Source organism: Bombina bombina, chromosome 2 (genome assembly GCF_027579735.1).
Source record: "Bombina bombina isolate aBomBom1 chromosome 2, aBomBom1.pri, whole genome shotgun sequence".
In the NCBI taxonomy this organism is placed as follows: Eukaryota; Metazoa; Chordata; class Amphibia; order Anura; family Bombinatoridae; genus Bombina; species Bombina bombina.
In genome coordinates this window covers 571,178,337-571,200,817 of record NC_069500.1, presented here as the reverse complement: position 1 = coordinate 571,200,817, position 22,481 = coordinate 571,178,337, and positions in this window count along the sequence as shown.

Sequence of the window (22,481 nt, the reverse complement as noted above, 5' to 3'; positions counted from 1 at the left end):
CAAGGTCAGTCATCCAAAGCCAGTGTCTTCTACAACAGCAAGGTCAGTCATCCAAAGCCAGTGTTTTCTACAACAGCAAGGTCAGTCTCCTCCAGTGAAAGCCAGTGTTGCCTCAGTCTCAAATAAACATGAATATGAGCAACCCCATTGTTGTTGTCTTTAAGGTTTATATTCAAATCATTTCAAGTGTAAGCCTGTGGTCTCTTGTCTCTTCTCAATCAAGGTGACTGCATCATCATTAAGTTAAGCAAGCCCATTGTTGTCTTCTTTATATTCTAGACCAAGTACAAGCCTGTGGTCTCTTGTCTCTAGTCTCAATCCAGGTTATGTCACTGCATCATCAAGCCCATTGTTGCATTCTTTCTTTATATTCAAATGCAGCTAGCCTGTGTTCTCTTCAATCAAGGTGACTGCATCATCAATCCCATTGTTGTCTTTATATTCAAGTGCAGCAAGCCACTGTGTTCTCTACTTCTCTTCAATCAAGATGACTGCATCATAGCACTATCAGCCTATCTTATTCTTCTTTAAAGTGCAGAAAGCCTGTGTTCTCTCTTCAATCAAGGTGACTGCTTAATCAAGTGAGCCCATTGTTGTCTTCTTTATATTCAAGTGCAGAAAGCCAGTGTGTTCTCTACTTCTCTTCAGTCAAGGTGACTGCATCATAGCACTATCAGCCTATTTTTTTTCTTCTTTAAAGTGCAGCAAGGCTGTGTTCTCTCTTCAATCAAGGTGCACTGACTGCTTAATAAAGCCCATCGTTTTCTTCTTTATATTCAAGTGCAGCTAGCCTGTGTTCTCTTCAATCAAGGTGACTGCATCATCAATCCCATTGTTGTCTTTATATTAAAGTGCAGCAAGCCAGTGTGTTCTCTACTTCTCTTCAATCAAGGTGACTGCACCATAGCACTATCAGCCTATCTTATTCTTCTTTAAAGTGCAGCAAGCCTGTGTTCTCTCTTCAATCAAGGTGACAGCTTAATCAAGCCAATTGTTGTCTTCTTTATATTCAAGTGCAGCTTGCCTGTGTTCTCTCTTCAATCAAGGTGACTGCATCATATAGCACATTGTTGTTCTCTCTTTATATTCAAGACTTTCAAGTGCAAGCCTGTGGTCTCTTGTCTTAATTGCAGCAGAAGCATATAATCCATTCTTTAATAATTAAAATAAATTGTGATTCTAATCAAAAATCTTTATGAAGCTTTTTTAAGACTGCTTCCGATGCGTCATCTCTGTAACTTAAAGCTATACTAGCATAATCAGAGCTAAGCTAACTGCATTATCAAGGCCATTCAATAGTTCTCTGTCTTTATATTTAAGTGCAAGACTGTGGTCTAGTCTCTCATTGTGCCACGGTTGCCAGTGACACCTGACCCTACTGATATTGGCAGTGTGTGCGGTAGTATAAGCTTCTAATTTTTTGTTCCAGCTGGTATTGTGTGCGTGCGTGGTACATAAAATTCAAGATGAGTTCTTAAGAGCTGTCCGTGTCCAACAATAACGATGATGAAAATTATGTTGATGTTGCTACAGAATTGTTGGTGCCAAAGAAAAATTCAACATCAATTGTTTGGGAATATTTTAGATTCAGAAAAGAAGATGTGAAACAAAACCAAGTAATCTGCAAAATGTGTAGAACGAGTGTTGCAGCAAAACAAAGTAACACATCAAACCTATTCCAGCACCTTAAACAGTGGCATAAGGAAATCTTTGAACTATGTATGGCAAAAACAAAACCTGGTAGAGAAAAAACAAAAGCTGTGAATCTAAAAGTTGAGCAGCAGCAATCAATCATAAAGGCATTTGCAAACACAGCACCATATGGGAAGACCTCAAAGGCATAGAGAAATAACCAACGCTATCGCATATTATATATGCAAAGACATGGTGCCTGCATACACTGTTAGTAAAGAAGGCTTCAAAAGAATTATACACACACACAACAAGAGATACCAAATGCCATCTCACAATTACTTCTCAGTAGTTGCAATTCCAGAAAGGTATGCAAAATGCAAAGCTATAGTTGAATCTAAGATAAATCAATTGAAATACTATGCAACAACAGATATGTGGTCAAGCCGAAACAATGGATCCATATATGAGTTTAACCGTGCACTTCATCAATGATGATTTTGAGATCAAAAGTCTATGACTGCAAACATCATACTTTCCTTCTGACCACACTAGAGAGAATGTAACACAAGGTTTGAGAGACGCTTTGGCCTCATGGGGACTCTGAGGATTAACAAGTATCAATCACCACAGACAATGGCACCAACATCGTCAAGGCTGTTGCTCTGAATAAATGGACAAGACTACAGTGTTTTGGGCACAGATTGCATCTTGCAATTGAAAACGCAGTGAAAGATGAGCAGTTCTACAGCCACAGGCTTATGCAAGAAAATTGTTTGCCATTTCTCAAACAGCTGGAAAAAGGTGGTGGCATTAACTCAAGCCCAGGAAGAACTTCAACTGCCAAAGCATTCACTTATAAAAGAGTGCCCAACAAGGTGGAGCTCAAGACAAAAGATGATAGAGAGAGTTTTAGAGCAACAGAGAGCATTGACTCAGGTTCTCTCTGCAGACAGAAAAACCAGACATCTGATTCCACAATGGAAGGACACCGATGTTCTTGAATCTGTGAGTAAGGCACTTGGGCAAGTTCAAGATTTTACTGATGCCCTTTCTGGAGAAAACTACGTCAGTGTATCATATGTTAAACCAGTTCTGCATCTATTAAACACAAAGATATTAGCTCTGGAGGAAGATGATTCTGACCTTGCCAAGACACTGAAATCCAAAATTCTTTAATATATGAATAGAAATTATGAAGATACTCAAAATCTGCTAGACAACCTACATAAATGCGGATAAAATTACAAGCATCAAGGTCAGGGTGATGTCTGATATGGCCATTGTGTCTGAGCACAAGCAGCAAGTTGTGCAGAAGGCAGGTCAAGCAATCAGCAGTCTACCGTGCAAAGTTATAGATGTAGAAGAAGAAACAGTGCAAGCACCTGCAGCAGATGGTCCTCCTCCCGCAAAGAAATCAAGAAAGTCCTTAGGAAGTTTTTTCAAGACTGAGTGCGCTACGCCCTCTCTGCAACTTGAAGAAGTCATAGCATCAGAGCTGAACAGCTACCTGCTTTCTCCCTCCATTGATAGTGAGAAAATCCTCTGCAATGGTGGAAACTACATCAGATTAACTTTCCAAAATTGAACAAGCTCGCACAAAAATATCTGTGTTTCTGCAACTAGTTCACCATCAGAGAGGGTGGTTAGCACAGGAGGAAATGCGGTGACCTGTCAACGTTCATGCTTGAAGCCAGAAATGGTACATATGTTTTTTTTTAGCCAAAAACCTAACCCACTAAAAACACTAGTAATGCTTGAAATAAAAAAAATGGTACTACAGTACTACTGTAGCTGTATTGTTTAAGTCAGATGTTGGTTTTTGTATCCAAAAACCCCCTAACCTTTCTAAAGTCTAAAAACCATGCAAATTTTAAATGTTTATTTTACTCACCTCTCTTGCTGACTTTGGTGCATTGTGGGAGATGCTGCTCACTTCCTGCACTTCCTTTTATGGCCAGACTGGTTTACATCATCCATGTGAAACAGGATGCAGTCTCAGAATTGTGATGTAATCACTTATTATTTAAAGGGCCTTTGTTCAGTATGCTTTGCCCTTGCATTGTCTCAGACCTGTTTGTGAGAGCTCCTGTGTATTACCTGACTGTCTGACGTCCCTCCTGGTTCCTGATCCCTGGCTTGTTCCTGACTTTGCTGTTCTCCTTGTTCCTGATTCCGGCTCGTCTGACTACTCGCTTTGGCTCCTGACTCGGCTTGTCTGACTACCTGCTCTAGTTTTGACTCCTGGCTTGTTATTTGACTTGTGGACTTTTTTTTATTATTTTTTGCTATTAATAAAGGTGTGATTATTTTTGCACTTCTCGTCTCAGTCTGATTCCTGGCACCCTGACAGACGTGCAGTGAGGTCAGAGGCTAGTGAGGCACTATTATACGCCCGAGAAGCAAATATATGAATCCAAATCACGTCTTTCTCACTCTCACACACTTCTCTCTCTCCCAAACTTCTCTCTTTCTCTCACTCTCACACACTTCTCTCTCTCTCTCCCACACTTCTCTCTTTCTCTCACACACTTCTCTCTTTCTCTCACACACTTCTCTTTCTCTCACTCTCACACACTTCTCTCTTTCTCTCACACTCACACACTTCTCTCTTTCTCTCACTCACTTCTCTCTTTCTCTCACACACTTCTCTCTTTCTCTCACACACTTCTCTCTTTCTCTCACTCTCACACACTTCTCTCTTTCTCCCTCTCTCACACACTTCTCTCTCTCCCTCTCTCACACACTTCTCTCTCTCCCTCTCTCACACACTTCTCTCTCACACACACTTCTCTCTCTCCCTCTCTCACACACTTCTCTCTCCCTCTCTCATACACTTCTCTCTCTCTCACACACACACACACACCTCTCTCTCTCAGTAAATGCTCTACAATCAAAGGTTGGGGGGGGGTCTAATTTGTTTACGGTACACAAATTCAAATTGTAGTTCTCTTCATTTCTTAGTTAAAATATAAAACTATAACAATAATCTTGTATAAGTGGTATTTTTGTCACTTTTTCCTTAAAAACAAAATTACACATTACTGAGCCTTCCAGTGGGAACTCAATCTGATTATTTGGGGTTATAAATTATTATTATTTTATTGTGTAAACTACACCCAGCAGGTGGCGCTGCTGGACAAATAAACACTAATATTTTGTGTAATTAGAACATAGCACAATCCTTTAATAAATAAAATAAAAACAAAATTACACAATACTGAGCCTTCTGATTCTATGTGGTTAAATTGTTATTAAGGAATTAGTGACAAAAATACCACTTATACAAGATTATTAATAAATTAAATTTAATTTAAATTCACTGACCATATGGATCATTATACAATAAATGTAAAGACACAGCTTTTTGATTTATTTATTTTTTTAAATGAATTGATACACTGAAAAATACATTGGAAATAAAAACAGAATTTATGTTTACCAGATAAATTACTTTCTCCAACGGTGTGTCCGGTCCACGGCGTCATCCTTACTTGTGGGGATATTCTCTTCCCCAACAGGAAATGGCAAAGAGCCCAGCAAAGCTGGTCACATGATCCCTCCTAGGCTCCGCCTTCCCCAGTCATTCGACCGACGTAAAGGAGGAATATTTGCATAGGAGAAACCATATGATACCGTGGTGACTGTAGTTAAAGAAAATAAATTATCAGACCTGATTAAAAAACCAGGGCGGGCCGTGGACCGGACACACCGTTGGAGAAAGTAATTTATCAGGTAAACATAAATTCTGTTTTCTCCAACATAGGTGTATCCGGTCCACGGCGTCATCCTTACTTGTGGGAACCAATACCAAAGCTTTAGGACACGGATGAAGGGAGGGAGCAAATCAGGTCACCTAGATGGAAGGCACCACGGCTTGCAAAACCTTTCTCCCAAAAATAGCCTCAGAAGAAGCAAAAGTATCAAACTTGTAAAATTTAGTAAAAGTGTGCAGTGAAGACCAAGTCGCTGCCCTACATATCTGATCAACAGAAGCCTCGTTCTTGAAGGCCCATGTGGAAGCCACAGCCCTAGTGGAATGAGCTGTGATTCTTTCAGGAGGCTGCCGTCCGGCAGTCTCATAAGCCAATCTGATGATGCTTTTAATCCAAAAAGAGAGAGAGGTAGAAGTTGCTTTTTGACCTCTCCTTTTACCAGAATAAACAACAAACAAGGAAGATGTTTGTCTAAAATCCTTTGTAGCATCTAAATAGAACTAAATTGAGACTCCAAGGAGGAGTCAAAGGTTTGTAAACAGGCTTGATTCTAACCAGAGCCTGAACAAAGGCTTGAACATCTGGCACAGCTGCCAGCTTTTTGTGAAGTAACACAGACAAGGCAGAAATCTGTCCCTTCAAGGAACTTGCAGATAATCCTTTCTCCAAACCTTCTTGAAGAAAGGATAGAATCTTAGGAATTTTTACCTTGTCCCAAGGGAATCCTTTAGATTCACACCAACAGATATATTTTTTCCATATTTTGTGGTAAATTTTTCTAGTTACAGGCTTTCTGGCCTGAACAAGAGTATCAATGACAGAATCTGAGAACCCTCGCTTTGATAAGATCAAGCGTTCAATCTCCAAGCAGTCAGTTGGAGTGAGACCAGATTCGGATGTTCGAACGGACCTTGAACAAGAAGGTCCCGTCTCAAAGGTAGCTTCCATGGTGGAGCCGATGACATATTCACCAGGTCTGCATACCAAGTCCTGCGTGGCCACGCAGGAGCTATCAAGATCACCGATGCCCTCTCCTGATAGATCCTGGCTACCAGCCTGGGGATGAGAGGAAACTGCGGGAATACATAAGCTAGTTTGAAGGTCCAAGGTGCTACTAGTGCATCTACTAGAGTCGCCTTGGGATCCCTGGATCTGGACCCGTAGCAAGGAACCTTGAAGTTCTGATGAGAGGCCATCAGATCCATGTCTGGAATGCCCCACAATTGAGTAATTTGGGCAAAGATTTCCGGATGGAGTTCCCACTCCCCCGGATGAAATGTCTGACGACTCAGAAAATCCGCTTCCCAATTTTCCACTCCTGGGATGTGGATTGCAGACAAGTGGCAGGAGTGAGTCTCCGCCCATTGAATGATTTTGGTCACTTCTTCCATCGCCAGGGAACTCCTTGTTCCCCCCTGATGGTTGATGTACGCAACAGTCGTCATGTTGTCTGATTGAAACCGTATGAACTTGGCCTTTGCTAGCTGAGGCCAAGCCTTGAGAGCATTGAATATCGCTCTCAGTTCCAGAATATTTATCGGGAGAAGAGATTCTTCCCGAGACCAAAGACCCTGAGCTTTCAGGGGTCCCCAGACCGCGCCCCAGCCCACCAGACTGGCGTCGGTCGTGACAATGACCCACTCTGGTCTGCGGAAGCTCATCCCCTGTGACAGGTTGTCCAGGGACAGCCACCAACGGAGTGAATCTCTGGTCCTCTGATCTACTTGTATCGTCGGAGACAAGTCTGTATAGTCCCCATTCCACTGACTGAGCATGCACAGCTGTAATGGTCTTAGATGAATTCGCGCAAAAGGAACTATGTCCATTGCCGCTACCATCAAACCTATTACTTCCATGCACTGCGCTATGGAAGGAAGAGGAACAGAATGAAGTATTTGACAAGAGTTTAGAAGTTTTGATTTTCTGGCCTCTGTCAGAAAAATCCTCATTTCTAAGGAGTCTATTATTGTTCCCAAGAAGGGAACCCTTGTTGACGGAGATAGAGAACTTTTTTCTACGTTCACTTTCCACCCGTGAGATCTGAGAAAGGCCAGGACAATGTCCGTGTGAGCCTTTGCTTGAGGAAGGGACGACGCTTGAATCAGAATGTCATCCAAGTAAGGTACTACTGCAATGCCCCTTGGTCTTAGCACCGCTAGAAGGGACCCTAGTACCTTTGTGAAAATCCTTGGAGCAGTGGCTAATCCGAACGGAAGTGCCACAAACTGGTAATGCTTGTCCAGGAATGCGAACCTTAGGAACCGATGATGTTCCTTGTGGATAGGAATATGTAGATACGCATCCTTTAAATCCACCGTGGTCATGAATTGACCTTCCTGGATGGAAGGAAGAATTGTCCGAATGGTTTCCATTTTGAACGATGGAACCTTGAGAAACTTGTTTAGGATCTTGAGATCTAAGATTGGTCTGAATGTTCCCTCTTTTTTGGGAACTACGAACAGATTGGAGTAGAACCCCATCCCTTGTTCTCCTAATGGAACAGGATGAATCACTCCCATTTTTAACAGGTCTTCTACACAATGTAAGAATGCCTGTTTTTTTATGTGGTCTGAAGACAATTGTGACCTGTGGAACCTCCCCCTTGGGGGAGGCCCCTTGAATTCCAGAAGATAACCTTGGGAGACTATTTCTAGTGCCCAAGGATCCAGAACATCTCTTGCCCAAGCCTGAGCGAAGAGAGAGAGTCTGCCCCCCACCAGATCCGGTCCCGGATCGGGGGCCAACATCTCATGCTGTCTTGGTAGCAGTGGCAGGTTTCTTGGCCTGCTTTCCTTTGTTCCAGCCTTGCATTGGTCTCCAGGCTGGCTTGGCTTGAGAAGTATTACCCTCTTGCTTAGAGGACGTAGCACTTGGGGCTGGTCCGTTTCTGCGAAAGGGACGAAAATTAGGTTTATTTTTGGCCTTGAAAGACCTATCCTGGGGAAGGGCGTGGCCCTTGCCCCCAGTGATATCAGAGATAATCTCTTTCAAGTCAGGGCCAAACAGCGTTTTCCCCTTGAAAGGAATGTTAAGCAATTTGTTCTTGGAAGACGCATCCGCTGACCAAGATTTTAACCAAAGCGCTCTGCGCGCCACAATAGCAAAACCAGAATTTTTCGCCGCTAACCTAGCCAATTGCAAAGTGGCGTCTAGGGTGTAAGAATTAGCCAATTTGAGAGCATGAATTCTGTCCATAATCTCCTCATAAGAAGAAGAATTATTATTGAGCGCCTTTTCTAGCTCATCGAACCAGAAACACGCTGCTGTAGTGACAGGAACAATGCATGAAATTGGTTGTAGAAGGTAACCTTGCTGAACAAACATCTTTTTAAGCAAACCTTCTAATTTTTTATCCATAGGATCTTTGAAAGCACAACTATCTTCTATGGGTATAGTGGTGCGTTTGTTTAGAGTAGAAACCGCCCCCTCGACCTTGGGGACTGTCTGCCATAAGTCCTTTCTGGGGTCGACCATAGGAAACAATTTTTTAAATATGGGGGGAGGGACGAAAGGTATACCGGGCCTTTCCCATTCTTTATTTACAATGTCCGCCACCCGCTTGGGTATAGGAAAAGCTTCGGGGGGCCCCGGGACCTCTAGGAACTTGTCCATTTTACATAGTTTCTCTGGAATTACCAAATTCTCACAATCATCCAGAGTAGATAACACCTCCTTAAGCAGAGCGCGGAGATGTTCCAATTTAAATTTAAATGTAATCACATCAGGTTCAGCTTGTTGAGAAATTTTCCCTGAATCTGAAATTTCTCCCTCAGACAAAACCTCCCTGGCCCCCTCAGACTGGTGTAGGGGCCCTTCAGAACCAATATCATCAGCGTCCTCATGCTCTTCAGTATTTTCTAAAACAGAGCAGTCGCGCTTTCGCTGATAAGTGGGCATTTTGGCTAAAATGTTTTTGATAGAATTATCCATTACAGCCGTTAGTTGTTGCATAGTAAGGAGTATTGGCGCGCTAGATGTACTAGGGGCCTCCTGTGTGGGCAAGACTGGTGTAGACGAAGGAGGGGATGATGCAGTACCATGCTTACTCCCCTCACTTGAGGAATCATCTTGGGCATCATTTTCTCTAAATTTTGTGTCACATAAATCACATCTATTTAAATGAGAAGGAACCTTGGCTTCCCCACATTCAGAACACAGTCTATCTGGTAGTTCAGACATGTTAAACAGGCAAAAACTTGATAACAAAGTACAAAAAACGTTTTAAAATAAACCGTTACTGTCACTTTAAATTTTAAACTGAACACACTTTATTACTGCAATTGCGAAAAAGTATGAAGGAATTGTTCAAAATTCACCAAAATTTCACCACAGTGTCTTAAAGCCTTAAAAGTATTGCACACCAAATTTGGAAGCTTTAACCCTTAAAATAACGGAACCGGAGCCGTTTTTATATTTAACCCCTTTACAGTCCCTGGTATCTGCTTTGCTGAGACCCAACCAAGCCCAAAGGGGAATACGATACCAAATGACGCCTTCAGAAAGTCTTTTCTATGTATCAGAGCTCCTCACACATGCATCTGCATGTCATGCTTCTCAAAAACAAGTGCGCAATAGAGGCGCGAAAATGAGACTCTGCCTATGATTAGGGAAAGCCCCTAGAGAGTAAGGTGTCCAATACAGTGCCTGCCGGTTATTTTACATAATTCCCAAGATTAAAATAATTCCTCAAGGCTATGGAGTATAAAATATGTTTATATATAAATCGATTTAGCCCAGAAAATGTCTACAGTCTTAAAAAGCCCTTGTGAAGCCCTTTTTTTTCTTTCTGTAATAAAAATGGCTTACCGGATCCCATAGGGAAAATGACAGCTTCCAGCATTACATCGTCTTGTTAGAATGTGTCATACCTCAAGCAGCAAAAGTCTGCTCACTGTTCCCCCAACTGAAGTTAATACCTCTCAACAGTCCTGTGTGGAAACAGCCATCGATTTTAGTAACGGTTGCTAAAATCATTTTCCTCTTACAAACAGAAATCTTCATCTCTTTTCTGTTTCAGAGTAAATAGTACATACCAGCACTATTTTAAAATAACAAACTCTTGATTGAATAATAAAAACTACAGTTAAACACTAAAAAACTCTAAGCCATCTCCGTGGAGATGTTGCCTGTACAACGGCAAAGAGAATGACTGGGGAAGGCGGAGCCTAGGAGGGATCATGTGACCAGCTTTGCTGGGCTCTTTGCCATTTCCTGTTGGGGAAGAGAATATCCCCACAAGTAAGGATGACGCCGTGGACCGGACACACCTATGTTGGAGAAATGTGAACATTGCAGATTCAGTCAGTGTTTTTGAACACCGGCATTTGACATTTTCTCCAGCAGCGCCACCTGCTGGGTGTAGTACACAATTAGATCTTTACAAATAAACTACACCCAGCAGGTAGCGCTGCTGGACAAGATCTCAAATGCCGGTGTTCAAAAACACTGACTGAATCTGCATTGATCACATTTTATTTCCCGGGCATTTCTCATTCATTTAAAAAAAAAAAAAAAGCTGTGTCTTTACATTTATTGTATACTGATCCATATCGGCAGTGAATTTAAAATGTCCTTGAATATAGAACAGCCTCAATAACATAGTGGTCTCCCCCAGTCCCCACTGCCTGTCAGTAGTGCCACTGCTGCATCAACGGACCAGTCCTCATCAATCATATTGTCATAACAGTTATTAGTGACTTATACAACGTACCAGTATCAAATATTAAGCCTAACTGTATTCTGGCTGTATCGATGGCCAATGCCATAACCAGGGCAGGCCAGCTTCCAAATTCTAATGTTTTTTCTATTGTATTCTCTGTTTTAATTTTGAATAACAGAATTTATGCTTACCTGATAAATTACTTTCTCCAACGGTGTGTCCGGTCCACGGCGTCATCCTTACTTGTGGGATATTCTCTTCCCCAACAGGAAATGGCAAAGAGTCCCAGCAAAGCTGGTCACATGATCCCTCCTAGGCTCCGCCCACCCCAGTCATTCGACCGACGGACAGGAGGAAATATATATAGGAGAAACCATATGATACCGTGGTGACTGTAGTTAGAGAAAATAATTCATCAGACCTGATTAAAAAACCAGGGCGGGCCGTGGACCGGACACACCGTTGGAGAAAGTAATTTATCAGGTAAGCATAAATTCTGTTTTCTCCAACATTGGTGTGTCCGGTCCACGGCGTCATCCTTACTTGTGGGAACCAATACCAAAGCTTTAGGACACGGATGAAGGGAGGGAGCAAATCAGGTCACCTAAATGGAAGGCACCACGGCTTGCAAAACCTTTCTCCCAAAAATAGCCTCCGAAGAAGCAAAAGTATCAAATTTGTAAAATTTGGCAAAAGTGTGCAGTGAAGACCAAGTCGCTGCCTTACATATCTGGTCAACAGAAGCCTCGTTCTTGAAGGCCCATGTGGAAGCCACAGCCCTAGTGGAGTGAGCTGTGATTCTTTCAGGAGGCTGCCGTCCGGCAGTCTCATAAGCCAATCGGATAATGCTTTTAAGCCAAAAGGAAAGAGAGGTAGAAGTCGCTTTTTGACCTCTCCTTTTACCAGAATAAACAACAAACAAGGAAGATGTTTGTCTGAAATCTTTAGTAGCCTCTAAATAGAATTTTAGAGCACGGACTACGTCCAAATTGTGTAACAAACGTTCCTTCTTTGAAACTGGATTCGGACACAAAGAAGGTACAACTATCTCCTGGTTAATATTTTTGTTAGAAACAACTTTCGGAAGAAAACCAGGCTTAGTACGCAAAACCACCTTATCTGCATGGAACACCAGATAGGGCGGAGAACACTGCAGAGCAGATAACTCTGAAACTCTTCTAGCAGAAGAAATTGCAACCAAAAACAAAACTTTCCAAGATAATAACTTAATATCTACGGAATGTAAGGGTTCAAACGGAACCCCTTGAAGAACTGAAAGAACTAGATTTAGACTCCAGGGAGGAGTCAAAGGTCTGTAAACAGGCTTGATCCTAACCAGAGCCTGAACAAATGCTTGAACATCTGGCACAGCTGCCAGTCTTTTGTGAAGTAAAACAGATAAAGCAGAGATCTGTCCCTTCAGAGAACTTGTAGATAATCCTTTCTCCAAACCTTCTTGTAGAAAGGATAGAATCTTAGGAATTTTTATCTTGTTCCATGGGAATCCTTTAGATTCACACCAACAGATATATTTTTTCCATATTTTATGGTAAATTTTTCTAGTTACAGGCTTTCTAGCCTGAATCAGAGTATCTATTACAGAATCTGAAAACCGACGCTTTGATAAAATCAAGCGTTCAATCTCCAAGCCGTCAGTTGGAGGGAAACCAGATTCGGATGTTCGAATGGACCCTGAACAAGAAGGTCCTGTCTCAAAGGTAGCTTCCATGGTGGAGCCGATGACATATTCACCAGGTCTGCATACCAAGTCCTGCGTGGCCACGCAGGAGCTATCAAGATCACCGAGGCCCTCTCCTGATTGATCCTGGCTACCAGCCTGGGGATGAGAGGAAACGGTGGGAATACATAAGCTAGGTTGAAGGTCCAAGGTGCTACTAGTGCATCTACTAGGGTCGCCTTGGGATCCCTAGATCTGGACCCGTAGCAAGGAACCTTGAAGTTCTGACGAGACGCCATCAGATCCATGTCTGGAATGCCCCATAATTGAGTTATTTGGGCAAAGATTTCCGGATGGAGTTCCCACTCCCCCGGATGGAATGTCTGACGACTCAGAAAATCCGCTTCCCAATTTTCCACTCCTGGGATGTGGATCGCAGACAAGTGGCAGGAGTGATCCTCCGCCCATTGAATTACCTTGGTCACTTCTTTCATCGCCAGGGAACTCCTTGTTCCCCCCTGATGATTGATATATGCAATGGTCGTCATGTTTTCTGACTGAAACCTTATGAATTTGGCCTTTGCTAGTTGAGGCCAAGCTCTGAGAGCATTGAGTATCGCTCTCAGTTCCAGAATGTTTATCGGGAGAAGAGACTCTTCCCGAGACCATAGACCCTGAGCTTTCAGGGATTCCCAGACCGCGCCCCAGCCCACTAGGCTGGCGTCGGTCGTGACAATGACCCACTCTGGTCTGCGGAAGCTCATTCCCTGTGACAGATTGTCCAGGGTCAGCCACCAACGGAGTGAATCTCTGGTCTTTTGATCTACTTGAATCGTCGGAGACAAGTCTGTATAATCCCCATTCCACTGTCTGAGCATGCACAGTTGTAATGGTCTTAGATGAATTTGTGCAAAAGGAACTATGTCCATTGTTGCAACCATCAATCCTATTACTTCCATGCACTGCGCTATGGAAGGACGAGGAACAGAATGAAGTACTTGACAAGAGCTTAGAAGTTTTGATTTTCTGACCTCTGTCAGAAAAATCCTCATTTCTAAGGAATCTATTATTGTTCCCAAGAAGGGAACTCTTGTTGACGGGGACAGAGAACTTTTTTTAAACACCAAAAAACTCTTAACCATCTCCGTGGAGATGTTGCCTGTGCAACGGCAAAGAGAATGACTGGGGTGGGCGGAGCCTAGGAGGGATCATGTGACCAGCTTTGCTGGGACTCTTTGCCATTTCCTGTTGGGGAAGAGAATATCCCACAAGTAAGGATGACGCCGTGGACCGGACACACCAATGTTGGAGAAAATGTACTCTTACTGTACTATGCTGCAGTTAGTTGATGCATGAATGTTAAAAACAGGTTGCAGGATTTACCTTGTTAATGCCACATCCCTCATGTTTTCCTGTATAGTAGCCACTCAGCTAAATGACTAACACATGAAGCAGTGTGCATTGTACTAAGTACTACCTTTAATGTGCAATTAGAAACACAAATCAGTGCTGCACAGTACGCACTTTGCAAGTTTCTCCATCCATATATACACTTCTTCATATGTTACTCATACCACAGCTAAACTGACTGGCCAAGAAAAAATGGACAATGTGCTGTGGTAATAACTGTCCAGTCACAATGCAAAGACTATCCAGCAACAAAACCACAGGACAGAGCTTCAAGGAGTCACTACCAAACTCCCCAACGACAATGAAAACAATAAGGATGAAGCTCTCCAAAATGCCAAATTTTCAATGCTTTATTGGAACAAGTGCAGAGTCAAACCAGCCACGACCACATGATTAAGGGGCATAGTTCCCCGAAACGTCGTGGCTGTTTGACTCTGCACTTGTTCCAATAAAGCATTGAAAATTTGGCATTTTGGAGAGCTTCATCCTTATTGTTTTCATTGTAATAACTGTCCAGCTAATTTAATTTCAATTTGCTGTTGTGTGTGTTGAGTTTACTAGTTTGTGTTATGTATTGTAGTTGTTACAATAAATATACCGAATATCACAAAGAAAAAAATGTGAAATAAATGTGATAACAAAAATCATAAAAGGAAAACCAAATAAAGTTCTGAATCAAGGATATGTCTGTGTCCTCTGGATGAGTTTTTCAGCTTGTTAGCATTCCTCAGTGAGATCCCATAAAAAAGGAAACAGAAAATAGCAACATAGTGTGAATCTGTAACGGCACTTTGAGGAAGTAGTTGTTTTGTAACAAATGACTACTCACATTTGTTGGAGCTTTCGACTAAGCTCAAGGATATGCGCACTCCCACTTTATACTGATGGGTAACACCATTGATAACACCACAATGTAAGGGTACAAAAGCAGATATGCTGTAACAAATGCTTCAAATTGCCAAACTTGCAAAGAGGTAAATGGATCAGCAGGAGTGTGACCGCCGAAACCAAAACCAGGGGGCTTAGCGCTATTGTCTTGCTACTAAAGAGGTTTTGGTTTGGCGATTTGAAGCATTTGTTACAGCATATCTGCTTTTGTACCCTTACATTGTGGTGTTATCAAGGCTTATGTGACGCTTTTATATATTTTAAAATAAATTTGTATCCAAGTTTTGCCTAGTGTACTGTTTACCCATCAGTATAAAGTGGGAGTGCGCATATCCTTGAGCTTAGTCGAAAGCTCCAACAAATGTGAGTAGTCATTTGTTACAAAACAACTACTTCCTCAAAGTGTCGTTACAGATTCACACTATGTTGCTATTTTCTGTTTCCTTTTTTATGGGATCTCACTGAGGAATGCTAACAAGCATATCCTTGATTCAGAACTTTATTTGGTTTTCCTTTTATGATTTTTGTTATTACATTTATTTCACATGTATTGTAGTTGTACTCTAACTACCAATGTTCTAAGTGTTCTGTACTACAGCTATAGCTGTAAAAAACATAATTTATGTAAGAACTTACCTGATAAATTCATTTCTTTCATATTAGCAAGAGTCCATGAGCTAGTGACGTATGGGATATACATTCCTACCAGGAGGGGCAAAGTTTCCCAAACCTCAAAATGCCTATAAATACACCCCTCACCACACCCACAAATCAGTTTAACGAATAGCCAAGAAGTGGGGTGATAAGAAAAAAGTGCGAAGCATAAAAATAAGGAATTGGAATAATTGTGCTTTATACAAAAAAATCATAACCACCACAAAAAAGGTGGGCCTCATGGACTCTTGCTAATATGAAAGAAATGAATTTATCAGGTAAGTTCTTACATAAATTATGTTTTCTTTCATGTAATTAGCAAGAGTCCATGATGACGTATGGGATAATGACTACCCAAGATGTGGATCTTCCACGCAAGAGTCACTAGAGAGGGAGGGATAAAATAAAGACAGCCAATTCCGCTGAAAAAAATCCACACCCAAAAATAAAGTTTAAATCTTATAAAGAAAAAAACTGAAAATATAAGCAGAAGAATCAAACTGAAACAGCTGCCTGAAGTACTTTTCTACCAAAAACAGTTTCAGCACAAAAACAGTTTCAGAAGAAGAAAACACATAAAAATGGTAGAATTTAGTAAAAGTATGCAAAGAAGACCAAGTTGCTGCTTTGCACATCTGATCAACCGAAGCTTCATTCCTAAACGCCCAGGAAGTAGAAACTGACCTAGTAGAATGAGCTGTAATCCTTTGAGGCGGAGTTTTACCCGACTCGACATAAGCATGATGAATTAAAGATTTCAACCAAGATGCCAAAGAAATGGCAGAAGCCTTCTGACCTTTCCTAGAACCGGAAAAGATAACAAATAAACTAGAAGTCTTTCGGAAATTCTTAGTAGCTTCAACATAATATTTCAAAGCTCTAACTACATCCAAAGAATGCAATGATTTCTCCTTAGAATTCTTAGGATTAGGACATAATGAAGGAACCACAATTTCTCTACTAATGTTGTTAGAATTCACAACCTTAGGTAAAATTTTAAAAGAAGTTCGCAACACCGCCTTATCCTGGTGAAAAAACAGAATTTATGTTTACCTGATAAATTACTTTCTCCAACGGTGTGTCCGGTCCACGGCGTCATCCTTACTTGTGGGACACTCTCTTCCCCAACAGGAAATGGCAAAGAGCCCAGCAAAGCTGGTCACATGATCCCTCCTAGGCTCCGCCTACCCCAGTCATTCGACCAACGTTAAGGAGGAATATTTGCATAGGAGAAACCATATGGTACCGTGGTGACTGTAGTTAAAGAAAATAAATTATCAGACCTGATTAAAAAAACCAGGGCGGGCCGTGGACCGGACACACCGTTGGAGAAAGTAATTTATCAGGTAAACATAAATTCTGTTTTCTCCAACATAGGTGTGTCCGGTCCACGGCGTCATCCTTACTTGTGGGAACCAATACCAAAGCTTTAGGACACGGATGAAGGGAGGGAGCAAATCAGGTCACCTAAATGGAAGGCACCACGGCTTGCAAAACCTTTCTCCCAAAAATAGCCTCAGAAGAAGCAAAAGTATCAAACTTGTAAAATTTGGTAAAAGTGTGCAGTGAAGACCAAGTCGCTGCCCTACATATCTGATCAACAGAAGCCTCGTTCTTGAAGGCCCATGTGGAAGCCACAGCCCTAGTGGAATGAGCTGTGATTCTTTCGGGAGGCTGCCGTCCGGCAGTCTCGTAAGCCAATCTGATGATGCTTTTAATCCAAAAAGAGAGAGAGGTAGAAGTTGCTTTTTGACCTCTCCTTTTACCGGAATAAACAACAAACAAGGAAGATGTTTGTCTAAAATCCTTTGTAGCATCTAAATAGAATTTTAGAGCGCGAACAACATCCAAATTGTGCAACAAACGTTCCTCACTAAAAAACTCTAAGCCATCTCCGTGGAGATGTTGCCTGTACAACGGCAAAGAGAATGACTGGGGTAAGCGGAGCCTAGGAGGGATCATGTGACCAGCTTTGCTGGGCTCTTTGCCATTTCCTGTTGGGGAAGAGAGTGTCCCACAAGTAAGGATGACGCCGTGGACCGGACACACCTATGTTGGAGAAATCAGAAAAGGAGACTCACAAGAAAGAGCAGATAATTCAGAAACTCTTCTGGCAGAAGAGATGGCCAAAAGGAACAAAACTTTCCAAGAAAGTAATTTAATGTCCAATGAATGCATAGGTTCAAACGGAGGAGCTTGAAGAGCCCCAGAACAAAATTCAAACTCCAAGGAGGAGAAATTGACTTAATGACAGGTTTTATACGAACCAAAGCTTGTACAAAACAATGAATATCAGGAAGATTAGCAATCTTTCTGTGAAAAAGAACAGAAAGAGCAGAGATTTGTCCTTTCAAGGAACTTGCAGACAAACCTTTATCCAAACCATCCTGAAGAAACTGTAAAATTCTCGGAATTCTAAAAGAATGCCAGGAAAAATGATGAGAAAGACACCAAGAAAACAGAATTTATGTTTACCTGATAAATTACTTTCTCCAACGGTGTGTCCGGTCCACGGCGTCATCCTTACTTGTGGGATATTCTCTTCCCCAACAGGAAATGGCAAAGAGCCCAGCAAAGCTGGTCACATGATCCCTCCTAGGCTCCGCCTACCCCAGTCATTCGACCGACGTTAAGGAGGAATATTTGCATAGGAGAAACCATATGATACCGTGGTGACTGTAGTTAAAGAAAATAAATTATCAGACCTGATTAAAAAACCAGGGCGGGCCGTGGACCGGACACACCGTTGGAGAAAGTAATTTATCAGGTAAACATAAATTCTGTTTTCTCCAACATAGGTGTGTCCGGTCCACGGCGTCATCCTTACTTGTGGGAACCAATACCAAAGCTTTAGGACACGGATGAAGGGAGGGAGCAAATCAGGTCACCTAAATGGAAGGCACCACGGCTTGCAAAACCTTTCTCCCAAAAATAGCCTCAGAAGAAGCAAAAGTATCAAACTTGTAAAATTTGGTAAAAGTGTGCAGTGAAGACCAAGTCGCTGCCCTACATATCTGATCAACAGAAGCCTCGTTCTTGAAGGCCCATGTGGAAGCCACAGCCCTAGTGGAAGGAGCTGTGATCCTTTCAGGAGGCTGCCGTCCGGCAGTCTCGTAAGCCAATCTGATGATGCTTTTAATCCAAAAAGAGAGAGAGGTAGAAGTTGCTTTTTGACCTCTCCTTTTACCAGAATAAACAACAAACAAGGAAGATGTTTGTCTAAAATCCTTTGTAGCATCTAAATAGAATTTTAGAGCGCGAACAACATCCAAATTGTGCAACAAACGTTCCTTCTTCGAAACTGGTTTCGGACACAGAGAAGGCACGACTATCTCCTGGTTAATGTTTTTGTTAGAAACAACTTTTGGAAGAAAACCAGGTTTAGTACGTAAAACCACCTTATCTGCATGGAACACCAGATAAGGAGGAGAACACTGCAGAGCAGATAATTCTGAAACTCTTCTAGCAGAAGAAATTGCAACCAAAAACAAAACTTTCCAAGATAATAACTTAATATCAACGGAATGTAAGGGTTCAAACGGAACCCCCTGAAGAACTGAAAGAACTAAGTTGAGACTCCAAGGAGGAGTCAAAGGTTTGTAAACAGGCTTGATTCTAACCAGAGCCTGAACAAAGGCTTGAACATCTGGCACAGCTGCCAGCTTTTTGTGAAGTAACACAGACAAGGCAGAAATCTGTCCCATCAAGGAACTTGCAAATAATCCGTTTTCCAATCCTTCTCGAAGGAAGGATAGAATCTTAGGAATCTTAACCTTGTCCCAAGGGAATCCTTTAGATTCACACCAACAGATATATTTTTTCCAAATTTTGTGGTAAATTTTTCTAGTTACAGGCTTTCTGGCCTGAACAAGAGTATCAATAACAGAATCTGAGAACCCTCGCTTTGAGAAGATCAAGCGTTCAATCTCCAAGCAGTCAGCTGGAGTGGGACCAGATTCGGATGTTCGAACGGACCTTGAACAAGAAGGTCTCGTCTCAAAGGTAGCTTCCATGGTGGAGCCGATGACATATTCACCAGATCTGCATACCAAATCCTGCGTGGCCACGCAGGAGCTATCAAGATCACCGACGCCCTCTCCTGATTGATCCTGGCTACCAGCCTGGGGATGAGAGGGAACGGCGGGAATACATAAGCTAGTTTGAAGGTCCAAGGTGCTACTAGTGCATCTACTAGAGTCGCCTTGGGATCCCTGGATCTGGACCCGTAGCAAGGAACCTTGAAGTTCTGACGAGAGGCCATCAGATCCATGTCTGGAATGCCCCACAGTTGAGTGATTTGGGCAAAGATTTCCGGATGGAGTTCCCACTCCCCCGGATGCAATGTCTGACGACTCAGAAAATCCGCTTCCCAATTTTCCACTCCTGGGATGTGGATTGCAGACAGGTGGCAGGAGCGAGTCTCCGCCCATTGAATGATTTTGGTCACTTCTTCCATCGCCAGGGAACTCCTTGTTCCCCCCTGATGGTTGATGTACGCAACAGTCGTCATGTTGTCTGATTGAAACCGTATGAACTTGGCCCTCGCTAGCTGAGACCAAGCCTTGAGAGCATTGAATATCGCTCTCAGTTCCAGAATATTTATCGGTAGAAGAGATTCTTCCCGAGACCAAAGACCCTGAGCTTTCAGGGATCCCCAGACCGCGCCCCAGCCCATCAGACTGGCGTCGGTCGTGACAATGACCCACTCTGGTCTGCGGGAGGTCACCCCTTGTGACAGGTTGTCCATGGACAGCCACCAACGGAGTGAGTCTCTGGTCCTCTGATTTACTTGTATCTTCGGAGACAAGTCTGTATAGTCCCCATTCCACTGACTGAGCATACACAGTTGTAATGGTCTCAGATGAATGCGCGCAAAAGGAACTATGTCCATTGCCGCTACCATCAAACCTATCACTTCCATGCACTGCGCTATGGAAGGAAGAGGAACGGAATGAAGTATCCGACAAGAGTTTAGAAGTTTTGTTTTTCTGGTCTCTGTCAGAAAAATCCTCATTTCTAAGGAGTCTATTATTGTACCCAAGAAGGGAACTCTTGTCGACGGAGATAGAGAACTCTTTTCCACGTTCACTTTCCATTCGTGAGATCAGAGAAAGGCCAGGACTATGTCCGTGTGAGCCTTTGCTTGAGGAAGGGACGACGCTTGAATCAGAATGTCGTCCAAGTAAGGTACTACAGCAATGCCCCTTGGTCTTAGCACCGCCATAAGGGACCCTAGTACCTTTGTGAAAATCCTTGGAGCAGTGGCTAATCCGAAAGGAAGCGCCACGAACTGGTAATGCTTGTCCAGGAATGCGAACCTTAGGAACCGATGATGTTCCTTGTGGACAGGAATATGTAGATACGCATCCTTTAAATCCACCGTGGTCAAGAATTGACCTTCCTGGATGGAAGGATTGTTCGAATGGTTTCCATTTTGGACGATGGAACCTTGAGAAACTTGTTTAGGATCTTGAGATCTAAGATTGGTCTGAACGTTCCCTCTTTTTTGGGAACTACGAACAGATTGGAGTAGAACCCCATCCCTCGTTCTTTTAATGGAACAGGATGAATCACTTCCAGAAGATAACCTTGGGAGACTATTTCTAGCGCCCAAGGATCCAGAACATCTCTTGCCCAAGCCTGAGTGAAGAGAGAGAGTCTGCCCCCCACCAAATCCGGTCCCGGATCGGGGGCCCGCATCTCATGCTGTCTTGGGAGCAGTGGCAGGGTTCTTGGCCTGCTTTCCTTTGTTCCAGCCTTGCATTGGTCTCCAGGCTGGATTGGCTTGAGAAGTATTACCCTCCTGCTTAGAGGACGTAGCACTTGGGGCTGGTCCGTTTCTGCGAAAGGGACGAAAATTAGGTTTATTTTTGGCCTTGAAAGACCTATCCTGAGGAAGGGCGTGGCCCTTGCCCCCAGTGATATCAGAGATAATCTCTTTCAAGTCAGGGCCAAACAGTGTTTTCCCCTTGAAAGGAATGTCGAGCAATTTGTTCTTGGAAGACGCATCCGCTGACCAAGATTTTAACCAAAGCGCTCTGCGCGCCACAATAGCAAACCCAGAATTTTTCGCCGCTAACCTAGCCAATTGCAAGGTGGCGTCTAGGGTGAAAGAATTAGCCAATTTAAGAGCACGAATTCTGTCCATAATCTCCTCATAAGAAGAAGAATTACTAATAATCGCCTTTTCTAGCTCATCGAACCAGAAACACGCGGCTGTAGTGACAGGGACAATGCATGCAATTGGTTGTAGAAGGTAACCTTGCTGAACAAACATCTTTTTTAGCAAACCTTCTAATTTTTTATCCATAGGATCTTGGAAAGCACAACTATCTTCTATGGGTATAGTGGTGCGCTTGTTTAGAGTAGAAACCGCCCCCTCGACCTTGGGGACTGTCTGCCATAAGTCCTTTCTGGGGTCGACTATAGGAAACAATTTTTTAAATATGGGGGGAGGTACGAAAGGTATACCGGGCCTGTCCCATTCTTTATTAACAATGTACGCCACCCGCTTGGGTATAGGAAAAGCTTCGGGGGGCCCCGGGGCCTCTAGGAACTTGTCCATTTTACATAGTGTTTCTGGAATGACCAGATAATCACAATCATCCAAATTGGATAACACCTCCTTAAGCAGAGCGCGGAGATGTTCCAACTTAAATTTAAAAGTAATCATATCAGGTTCAGCTTGTTGAGAAATTTTTCCTGAATCTGAAATTTCTCCCTCAGACAAAACCTCCCTGGCCCCCTCAGACTGGTGTAGGGGCCCTTCAGAAACAATATCATCAGCGTCCTCATGCTCTTCAGTATTTTCTAAAACAGAGCAGTCGCGCTTTCGCTGATAAGT